General features: G+C 40.0%; 1 long non-coding RNA gene across 1 annotated transcript; it reads left to right on the top strand.

Moving 5' to 3' along the window:
• The first annotated feature begins 1,643 nt into the window (after positions 1 to 1,643).
• LOC141172825 (uncharacterized) lies at positions 1,644 to 10,598 on the top strand. The gene is made up of 4 exons (XR_012252540.1): positions 1,644 to 1,882; positions 6,229 to 6,374; positions 7,503 to 7,594; positions 10,113 to 10,598. It is a non-coding gene; the product is annotated as an uncharacterized lncRNA (long non-coding RNA).
• The last annotated feature ends 1,351 nt before the right edge of the window (positions 10,599 to 11,949 follow it).

Raw genomic sequence — 11,949 nt, 5'->3', positions numbered from 1 at the left:
CCCTCTAGTGGTGGCTGCCCCAGTCAAGTTCCCTCTAGTGGTTGCTGCCACAGATAAGTTACCTCTACTGGTGGCTGGCCATAGACAAGTTCCCTCTAGTGGTGGCTGCTTAGACAAGTTCCCTCTAATGATGGCTGCCCCCAGCCAAGTTCCATCTAGTCGTGGCTGCCCCCAGACAAGTTCCCTCCAGTGGTGGCTACCCACAGATAAGTTCCCTCTAGTGGTGGCTGGCCACAGACAAGTTCCCTCTAGTGGTGGCTGCTCACAGACAAGATCCCTCTAGTGATGGCTGCCCCCAGACAAGTTCCCTCTATTTGTGGCTGCCCCCAGACAAGTTCTCTCTAGTGGTGGCTGCTCACAGACAAGATCCCTCTAGTGATGGCTGCCCCCAGACAAGTTCCCTCTATTTGTGGCTGCCCCCAGACAAGTTCTCTCTAGTGATGGCTGCCCACAGACAAGTACACTGTTGTGGTGGCTGCCCCCAGACAAGTTCCGTCTATTTGTGGCTGCCCCCAGACAAGTTCTCTCTAGTGTTGGCTGCCCACAGACAAGTTCCCTCTAGTTGTGGCTGCCCCCAGACAAGTTCTCTCTAGTGTTGGCTGCCCATAGACAAGTACACTCTAGTGGTGGCTGCCCCCAGACAAGTTCCCTATATTATTGGCTGCCCCCAGACAAGTACACTCTAGTGGTGGCTGCCCGCAGACAAGTTCCCTCTAGTGGTGGCTGCCCCCAGACAAGTTCTCTCTAGTGGTGGCTGCCCACAGACAAGTTCCCTCTAGTACTGTCTGCTCAGATACTATCTCTCTCTAGTGGTGGTTGCATTTAGACAAGCTCCCTCTAGTGGTGGCTGTCCACAGACTGTCTCCCATTGTTACATTAATTTGAAATCTGCATTGTGGAAAAAAATAGATTGTTTAAGCCCCACTGGATGAACTGACTTATCTCAGACACTGCAGTGTCGTAGCAATTTGGGGCTACTCAATGGGTATCAAATATCTTGGAGAATTCAGAATCGGTAAATAAAAGAGATAACAGGTTCAGGAGACAGAATTCACACACATCACAGAGTCTGGTACATAATTGCCCCCCTTTATTAGGCTGAACATAATTTACAACATACTGTCTCATTATAGTTTGACCTTCCTTCCAGATCAGGAGTCATAGCTGTATGTAGGAATCCAGGTTGCACAGGATGTACCACTCTCATCCTTGAAAGAAATGTATTCCCCTACAGTTTCTAGTTTCCATTTAAAGGCATAAATCTACTACACCAATAACACTATGTATCAACATGGCTGTTATGTCTCACTCGTTGAAGAAGATCCCGGAAGCCCTTGGCACAGATGATCAGTTATTATGCAGGACGGGCAGATGATGTTGGTGCAGCAGAAACATCCAGATTGAAGAACTTACATTGTGGTGAAAGGACGACAACAGGAGGAGAAAATGGGAATCATGGTATCTAATGCAGTAGAGTTGACTCAGCAGTGAAAGAGTTAAGTTTGTCACAGAGTTCAAAGCACAGCTGGCAGTAGTAGCAGAGCTGAGTTTGTCATAAAGCCCAATGTAGAACTGGCCAGGTATACAGTAAACAACCTACTGATGTAACAGAGATGAGTATGCCACAAGTTCAAGTTATTACAGACCAGAGGTTTAGCAGAGTCCACAGCTATGAAGCTAGCTTGGTTCGTCAGGTGTCCAAGTCAGCAGTGGGACAGCTAATAGTTGGTTACCCAGCACTATAGCAGAGATGGGTTTACCCAGAGTCAACAGTAGCTACCTGAATACACAGATAGCGATCCAGGGTGCTTGATATCAGATTTTAACAGAGACAACCGACAGCAGGAAGAGGATGCCGTACCTGAGGTTGGATCCAGGTGAGGTGAGTAACACAGGCAAAATATCAATGAGTGAAAATTCAAGGTACAAAAATCCTTTATGATACTACAATAAGAGTTGAATTGGTTACTGTTGGTCAAACCCATCAAAATTGGCAGGTTCATCCAACGTTACTCTAATAGGGTATAGGAGCCTTAATTCTGGACCCAGATGTTAAAGTATCACAAAGGTCTAGTTCTTAAGGATTCTCAGATGGTTGAAATTAAAGAGGGGGTAAAACTAATCATAGTAGGTGAGACTTACTTGCTTTAAAAAGTCTAAAGACAGATGACGCCATTATAATCTGTTCACCAAATAAAGAAGGGGCAATCATTATCTAAGATTGAGTTGATTATTAAAAGGAAGCTTATAAGTTCGTGGAGCATGTAAATAATATAGTGAGTTGGAATCGGATGATACTGATAGAAAGATGCAGCCTCAGGTAACTAGAGGACCAAATATTTAGGAGTCATACATCCTATCACCTCCTTTTTCTATCATCTCTTTAAAATCCACAAAATAGAAAAAAAAACCTTGGGAGACCAATAGTATTGGGCATTGGCTCATCAGGGGATGAGTCAATGCTTTAATTTCATCGGCCTACAGTGCTTTACAAAAGTTTTAGCCTATAATACTGCAAAGTAAGAATGATTTCAATAAAAGAAATGTTAATATTTTATTGTTATCAATTAACAAAATGCAAAGAGAATGAGCAAAAAAGAATCCTAAATCACATCAATATTTGGTGTCACCACTCTCTACCTTCAAAACATCATCAATTCTTCTAGGCACTTGTACAAAGTTTTTGAAGGAATTCGGCAGGGAGGTTGTTCCAAGCATCTTGGAGAACTAAACACAGATCTTCTGTGGATGTCGCTTGTGCAAATCCTTCTGTCTCTTCAGGTAATCCCAGACAGATTGGATGATGTTGGGATCAGGGCTCTGTGGGGGCCAGATCATCACTTCCAGGATGCATTGTTCCTTTTTATACTGAAGATCGTTCTTAATGACATTGGCTGGATGTTTGGGGTCTTTGTTCCGCTTCAGAATAAATTTGGATCCAATCCGATGGCTCCCTGATGGTATTTCATGATGGATAACTTCATCAGGTCGCCCCCAGTTTCTCAAATTTGTCCATGGGCGGATTTAAGTTTCTCCGCATCACAGTTTCCCCCTTCTCTGAACATATCATCTATTATAAACGCTTCATAGACAACCTATTCATCATCTGGAGAAGTTTACAGGAAGAATCAATTTTGTGAATGTGATAAATTAAACAATAATGATTGGGATTTCTGAACCCCAACATGACTACCAAGCGAAACAGATTTTTGGACATAGAGGATAGTCACTATAGACTGGGTCTGTTCATAATGAAAACAAACATCAAAAAGGTAGATTCAAATACTTTTCTAAACTATTGGCGTTTCGTCTATGGTAAATGAGTGAGAAACATCCCGCACAGCCAATTTTAACCAAATTAAGAAATCTTTCCAATCTCTTATTCATTCAGCATATGAACAAACTCTGAATATTCAGCACAAGGACTTTTTAAAAAATAGAATAGATACGGAGGAAATAAAATAGGAGAATAAATACCAGAGCAGCTTTTTAACCACATATAATAGTAATAATAAGGTTGTGAGAAGAATTCTTAATAAACATTGAGGGACCTTGAAACTAGATTCTATATTAAAAAATATAATTCCATCAAGACCAATAATAACCTTTAGAAGAGTGCAAACCACTAAAAAAGTTTTAGCACCAAGTCGGCGGAGGAAAGAGAACTAAAATAACAATAAAAGGCGGCTCAGTTAACAATAAAAGAACGTTTAAATCGAATATAACTCAAGTGTTTTGAGATTAAATTGTTTAATTGTAGCTCCACGTTCATTTTGTATTTGATAGAGCGAGGATGTGGACTACAATATATTAGCAGAATAACTTAAACACTCAGTAAAAGGCTGAATGATAATCATTTTAAGAAAAAAATCTGGATTTTTAAATCATAGCCTATTCTGTCATATTTTAGTGATGCACAAAAAATCTAAGGAGAGTCTGTGATTAACCCCATTTAGACAGTGTCCCTTCTAATTCTTCAAATAGATATAAATTGTTAAAAACACAAGGATGTTTATGGGTTTTTACAATTTTAAACTACAGACACTTTTTCTGTTTCAACGTGACCACAGAGAGCTTCTATTGGCTAAATGTTGGAGTGCATCCACCGATGTAATGATTCTACCCTTCAGTGTTGAGCTGTCTGTGCAGAGATTGACAGCTTAGTTGGCCAGTCCGCTGCAGGGGCGTGCTAAGTGGTCTGTGCAGTGATTGATATTTCATTTGCCCAGTCTGGTGCAGGGGCGTGCTGAGCTGTCTGTGCAGTCATTGATATCTCAGTTGCCCAGTCTGGTGCAGGGGCGCGCTGAGCTGTCTGTGCAGTGATTGATATCTCAGTGGTCCAGTCTGGTGCAGGGGCGTGCTGAGCTTTCTGTATTTTGAATGACAGCTCGGCCGTCCAATCTGAGACCGGAAGGTGCTGAGCTATTTGTGTTTTGATTGACAGCTCAGGCGTCCAATCTGAGACCGGAAGGTGCTGAGCCCTCATCAGGTGCTAAGTTTCCATAATTGCTCAGCTATGTAACTGGGTTGGCACTCCCAGATAGTAGTCAGTGTGGTTTGTTACTCTGTGCCTTGTATTTTGCTCATTGATCTATCGCTTATTTATATGCACCCCTATCAAGTGGTATATAACAGACAAGTTCCATTTTAGGACATTTTGTGCTTTTAATATCCAGTCTCTGTGGGCTTTTGGACTTGGGAGAGCATGAGATACTGGTGTTTGATTTTCACCTTTGGGTATACATTTAGTGCTGCTTTGGTTGATAGTGACGTGGCGCACGTGACCAATACCAGAGATTGCTATAGGAAAGCTGGAGTAAATTTCCAAACAGGTCAGAATGATGTTCAAAGCCGTATATATATATATTTTTTTTATTTTATTTATATTTTTATCGTCATTTATTATATAATTGTCTCTACAGTTGTTTTTTTCTTTGTTATTATAACTTACGGGAAATTAGTATTTTAAAATGAATTGCATTAAGGTACTTTTATTTGAGCCTGACAAAGATCTTGTGTTGAGGTGGAAAAGCTTTGCTAAGTGGATTTGCTCAGAATAAATAAATTACTAGATATTCATTATCTTTGTGTACCGTGCCATTTCAGTGATTGGAGATCCGTACACAACGCGGTGTTATCACAGAGATTCCATTACAAGTCTTGGAGTGCTGTTGTTTGTTTGTAGGAACCACGGACCCTATTTCTGTTCCCTTTGAAAGAGACTCTGCCAGACAGGTGGTTCTGTATCTCTTAGAGAACAAAATAATATGTTTGGATACTTCTCTCCTCCAACATTGTCTATCAAGGGAGAGTCGGGACAGTTGGCCAAAGCTGTCGATATTGGCGGGATCAACCAGCGTTAGTCTAATGAGCATGTTGGGCTTAATTCTGTAAAAAGTTAGTGACTTAGAGGTTACAGTGTCCCAAGAGGTAGCCTATAGTAGGTTCAAGCAGGAGGTGCAAGCCATCCTGTGTGCAATATAACCATTTGGAGGACTTATGGTGTGGTGCGGAGTCCAACAGACACATTAAAATACTGTCATGTTAACACAACTGTTCTTCTGTTCATCCTTTCAAGAGTATCACCCACCAAGCATGAGAGGAACCATTGTATTCCACTTAAAGTAACTTTAATGGTTCCGAGTATTGTGCCTCATTGTGAGAAAAGACTAAAAGTTTTCATTTCAGTGCCAACTATTTGCAACATTTTCCAATAGACTAATCCCCTCATATTCCAGCCTCAACACCTTCCACCTAATTGATTTTATCAGAAAAAGTAACCGAAACTGCCCAACTGTCCATTAACATATGGATATCTACATTGAATGATGTACTTATGTGTGCAATCATTATTATTATACACATGTTTGCTATGGGTTTGCTATTACTGGTGACCCTTAAGGTACCTGTCATACATTGATTGCTTACAAATTGGTGTTTAATAAACTCAGTTTTACGCTTCATTTACATGTATTTTTAATTCCGCAGCTTTATAGAGACAAGGACTGTTAACATTATTTGCCGAGACATGAACCGTGTTTCTTGAATTTAGAATGTTACAGGGTGTCTGACATTTGAAAAGCTTCACTGCAGACAAGGCCCCGGGTCTGTTGTTTCCTTGGATATGTTCACTTACTCAATTATAATGTGGTCCTCAGTTGTATTCTACATGTTCCCGAAGGTCTCCGTTTGACAGTGTGTGACTAATATCTTTTGATTTTTTAGCAGATGTAACATAAAAAATGGAAATCCAATCAAGGCTTGGAAATATAAGGTTTATCCCAGAATTAGAGTTAAGTATGGGCAGTATGTGAGCCCAAATGGAGACAGTGATGATGTCTGTAAAGTGCTGTGGAATTACTGGCGCTATATAAGTGAGTAAAATAAATACAGGAGAATACGAAGATGATTTTTTTTTTTTTTTTTTAAATATGTGTCATAAGTCAGATCAATGGGAACTCCAACAGTTGGACCCCATATGGATATGAAAAATAAGTAGATTCTTTTTTTCCCCAGATGTTTTCTTATTGGGTTATTCTCAAAATCTTAAATTATCCTCTATTCATAGAATACAGGATAATTTGCTGATTTCTGAGACTTGTAGAGATTTTGAAATGAGGACTCTGGAACCCGGGAGCCAAGTTCTACAGCCCTATCTTGAAGGAAGCAGAGATGCACATCCTCGGACTCCACTCCATTCATTGTCAACGGGACTTCTGGAAATAGCTGAGTTTAAAGCTCAGCTTTCTCCACCAGTCCCATATATAATGAGTCAATTGGAGGTTGAGCATTGTCAACTCCGTTTCAATGGGAATTTGTGATTTTGGGTTCTCCGGGACAATGATATTGTTGACCTATGCTTTAGGTCCTCATACACATTAGATAAAAGATGATCATGCTTTCTGTGGGACAAGAATCTGTGGGGGAATCTAATGTGTATTAGGGCCTTCCAACTTCCCCCAACAGATCATAAGGGTCTGGTTGTTGGAATTCAATTGACCGATCCTTTGGTTTGACGGAGAGATAAGCGGCAGTTTGATGATTCTGTCATTGAGAATAAAAAAACCTTGTATGGGGATGTTAGAAGAGACAGCTGTCAGTCAAACAATATTTAATCTAACAGTGATCTAGTGTGTATGGCCAGTCAATGATAGGTTAACAATACCAGACTGATGTGGTTACAACAGCCGACAGTACCACTGATAACTCAAACGTTATGTCCAATATAACTGAATTAGACATGTTTTTGTACAATTTTTTTAAAGAAATGATAGAATCATAGAATGGTAGAGTTGGAGGGGACCTCCAGGGTCATTGTGTCCAATCACCAGCTCAATGCAGGATTCACTAAAACATCTCAGACAGAAGTCTGTCCAGCCTCTGTCTGAAGACTTCCATTGAAGGAGAACTCACCACCTCTCGTGGCAGCCTGTTCCACTCATTGATCACCCTCATGGTCAAAAGTTTTTTCTAATATCTAAACGGTATCTTCTCCCTTTCAGTTCCATTCCATTGCTTCTCGTGTTTCCATGTGCAAATGAGAATAAGGATGATCCCTCTACACTGTGACAGCCCTTCAGATATTTGTAGACAGGTATTAAGTCTCCTCTTAGCCTTCTTTTTTGCAAGATAAACATTCCCAGATCCTTTAACTGTTCCTTGTAGGACATAGTTTGCAGTCCGCTCACCATTCTGGTCGCTCTTATCTGAACTTGCTCCAGTTTTTCAATGTCTTTTTTAAAATGTGGTGCCCAGAACTGGACACAGTATTCCAGATGGGGCCTGACCAAGGAGGAGTCAAGGGGAATAATTCATGTGATCTGGACTCTAGTCTGTCTACAATATTGTCTGTCTACAGTAAGTCTGTCTACAGTATTGCATAAAGTTTACCGAAATAGGAAATACTAAGTGGAAAGTAGGATTAGCCATCGGAAAAGTCTTATGTAACTGTATAGTGTTCTGAATAATAAGAAAAGACCTGAAAATGTGTATCTTTCTGGTGTTGATATACAAGTGATACTAAAGAACATGAACATTGACGAGCTGCCCAAGTATAGAGGAGTAAGCAAGAATCTTAAGACAGATTTTGAAAAATGGCAATAAATATCTGATATAAAAAATGAGTGAGAGAAATCAATTCAGGAAATTGTGTTCTCTATGATACCAAGGAAGAGAGGATCAGAAGCAGAAGAGGATTAACAGTGTCAAAAGCTGCAGAGGAGTCAATGGGAAGGAGAATGGAGTAAGATCTCCTAAAATTCCTAGTCAGGAGATTATGCAACTTTTGTCCAGAGTGTTGGGATTTAAAGCATCACTCCAACATCTTTTTTATTGCAGCGCTGGAGTGGTATTTCTAATCTAAGGTCTCTACCCCTACTCTCATACTTACCTGCCGTCGTCTTCACTTTTTATCTCCGCCACTCCCGTTGGCTTTGAGCTGGATCTCTCCAGTGTCCGGTCGGCCTCGAGCTGGATCTCTCAAGTCTTTGCATTGAAAAGTGACCTCCAGCTCGATCTAGCAAACACTGGAGATATCCAGCTCAAGGCTGACCGGAGCGGCGGAGATTAAAGGTGAAGACGACGGCAGGTAAGTATGAGAGTAGGGGAAGGGGATCTTTGTTCTGGCTCTCATATACTTGCATTAAGAGCTTGTGACCGTTACCCCTGGCTTCCGGTCAGTCAGCAGTTGCTGCTACAAGATGCTGCCACAGGACTGGAGCGGCGCCAATAAAAGGTGAAGACGCCAGCAGGAAAGTATAAGACTAAGGGCAGGGACCTTAGATTAGAAACACCACTCCGGAGCCGAAAACAAAAAACTGGGGTGGTGCTTTAATATCATATCAGATCGAGTGTGGTCAAAATGTTCCCATTATTTCAAGTTTTATGAGTGACACACTCGAACCTGTGAAAATCTACTATGTCACTTTCTAGATATAGTATAGTGAAGTATGTAAAGGAATGTAGGATTTTTCAAGTTCAAGGAGCTTATTAGTAAAGTGATGTGATGAAGAAGATATCTCCATCCTTTCAACTTCAGAGAAAGATAAAAAACTTCATATCAACCTTAGATACTCATGTGCTGATCTGTTCTTCTCATTTCAGTAACAGGAAGGTCTTACAGATACCATAAGCTGGAACCCAATTATGAGCAATCTGTCTACATGCAGGATTTTAGAAATATCCTCCACCTGTGATGCTCAACATCAATTTAGCCCTATTCTGACGACAAATATTTGGAAATATTTTATTTGCTAGGGTGGCTTATTAGTGGCACCTTAGGTGATTTCTTACTCTGCCTGCCTATTATTCTGACTGTTTCCTACTCAAATAAAGGGGCAATAATTTAATGTACTGATTGACAGCAACTTTTTTCCTCACTTCTCCACTCTATTAGTGGGAAGGTTCACAACAAGTTACCAACTCATCCATATACACAAATAAAACATGTAGAATCGGAGAGAACCCATTTAAAGGGAGCCTGTGACATTGTACAGAAAGTCCTATCTATGGGCATAAGGACATAGAGCAGGAGGAGCTGAGCAAATCGATATATAGTTTTGCCTGAAAAGACTCAGCACAAGTTGTGATTTATTCGTTTGAATCTCTGCACTTTCTATGCTTAGGAGTCCAGTAGAAAAGCTGTCAATCATTAAATAGGCCCGCCCACTGGACTCTTAAGTATGGTATTGATTCATATGAATAAATTACAGGTTCTGCTGGAGCTTTTCCCACGATGCTATATATCAATCTGCTCAGCTCTTCCTGCTCTACAACCTGATGCCCAGAGATAGAACTTCATAGACAACGTGACAGATTTGCTTTAAGAGCGAAGCAAGTATTCACAATTTGCTTTTCTCCTCCATTATACACCATTTTAGTTAAAAATTACCATCTTTGCAGAAAACATGTGTATTTCTGTCTAGGAACAGATAATGACAACATTTCTTCCAGATGATAGAAAGACAAGTATTTATTCTTCGTTAAGTAGATTGTTACAGCGAGAGTTCTTTGGGGACCATATTATTTTCATTTCTCTAGCTGTAAATAATTATTCTACACGTATATAAAATCGCCTCCATAGTATAACACTAATTATCTTCTTCCATACGTAGACACATTCGGATCATGGACTCTCAAGTGACAACGCTCTGGATTACTGACATTATAATGGCATTCAGTGCAAACAGAAAATGTCACCGTCTGCGCCTTCCATAATACCATATTAATTATGTACTGTTACAATACCGTAATATCCAGCAGAAAGGCAAAGTCAGAGTCTTAACCAACAAATGTTCTCAAAATCCTTGAGTATTTGTCATCATGAGGTCTCCTGGGGCCCATGTTCCTCAGGATAAACTCTGCGGTTGGAATCCTTTGATCTGGACTCTCAGTACATCTACAAACAGCGGTCAATGGTAATTAGCTCATTTCTAGATTACTGTATTTGACACCCAGTAGGAAGACAGAAATGTTTTATAGATAAAGGATTTAGGTGGTTTGGTGATTTATTGTTTGACCTGGTATCCATCTGCAGAATAGCCATAAACCTAACGATTCCTGGGAATTATTTGTAATTTTAACTGTTCGATTTATATATTTTATTCAGATTATTCTTTCAGGAAAAATATATATTTGTACCATGTTAGTCAGTAGAACTAATCCACATAATATTATTCATTTTTATTCTTTATATAGTTGTCTAGGTGAATATTCAGTAAACTAATCTGCATCTCAATCTCATTGACTTTAATAGCAGAAAATACTTAGCCTGAGTCTGTGGACAACATTGATGCTGCTGCAAAAAAATAAAAAGTCGACTCCTGCACAAACCTCTTGGTAACTTCTTTCAATGTACAGTGGCATGTAAAAGTTTGGGCACCCCCGTTCAAAATTACTGTTATTGTGAAGAGTTAAGCAAGCTGAAGATGAAATGATTTGTAAAAGGCTTAAAGTTAAAGATGACACATTTCCTTTGTATTTTAGGCAAAAAAGTTATATATATATATATATATATATATATATATATATATTTTTTTTTTTTTTTATCTTTTACATTTTAAAAATTATAAAAAGGAAATTAGGCATATGCAAAAGTTTGGGCACCCCACATGGTTAGCACCTAGTAACACCCCCTTTTGCAAGTATCACAGCTTGTAAATGCTTTTTATAGCCAGACAAGAGTCTTTCAATTCTTGTTTAAGGGATTTTCATCCATTCTTCCTTTTTAAAATTCTTCCAGTTCTGTGAGATTCCTGGGTCTTCTTGCATGCACTGCTATTTTGAGGTCTATCCACAGATTTTCAATGATGTTCAGATCAGGGGACTGTGAGGGCCATTGTAAAACCTTCAGCTTGCGCCTTTTGAGGCAGTCTATTCTGGATTTTGATGTGTGCTTAGGACCATTATCCATTTGTAGAAGCCATCCTCTTTTCAACTTGAGCTTTTTTACAGATGGTATTATGTTTGCATCAAGAATTTGTTGAAATTTCATGGAATCTATTCTTCTCTCTACCCGTGAAATGTTCCCCATGCCATTGGTTGCAACACCACCCAAAAGCATGAATAATCCACCCCCATGCTTAATGGTTGGCGAGATGTTCTTTTCCTGAAATTCTGTGCCCTTTTTCTCCACACATACCTGTGTGGTGCCTGAGAAACCCATATAGTTACTGTTGGGTGGTTACTGTGTGCAACTATATGTTGCCAGGTCCTCCGTCCTTAGTCTGTTAAAACTATTCCCTGTATTCCCATAGTCTATTATAATGATTCCCTATCTTGTACTGTCCCTGTAGTCCTGTCTTGGATATCCTGAAACCTCGTCTGCGGTATCTGTACCCCGTGGCTGAATCGGCAATACCTGAACTGTCTCCCAAGTGGCCATCTTGCCTCCACAGTCTGAACCTGTCCCAGTGGCTGTCCTGTCTGCTCAGTCTGTTGTCCAAAAATCGC

This window comes from Phyllobates terribilis, unplaced genomic scaffold (genome assembly GCF_046119375.1).
Source record: "Phyllobates terribilis strain yellow unplaced genomic scaffold, ASM4611937v1 Scaffold_1__5_contigs__length_1240528914, whole genome shotgun sequence".
Classification (NCBI taxonomy): domain Eukaryota; kingdom Metazoa; phylum Chordata; class Amphibia; order Anura; family Dendrobatidae; genus Phyllobates; species Phyllobates terribilis.
This window is presented reverse-complemented; position numbering and strand designations above follow the sequence as displayed.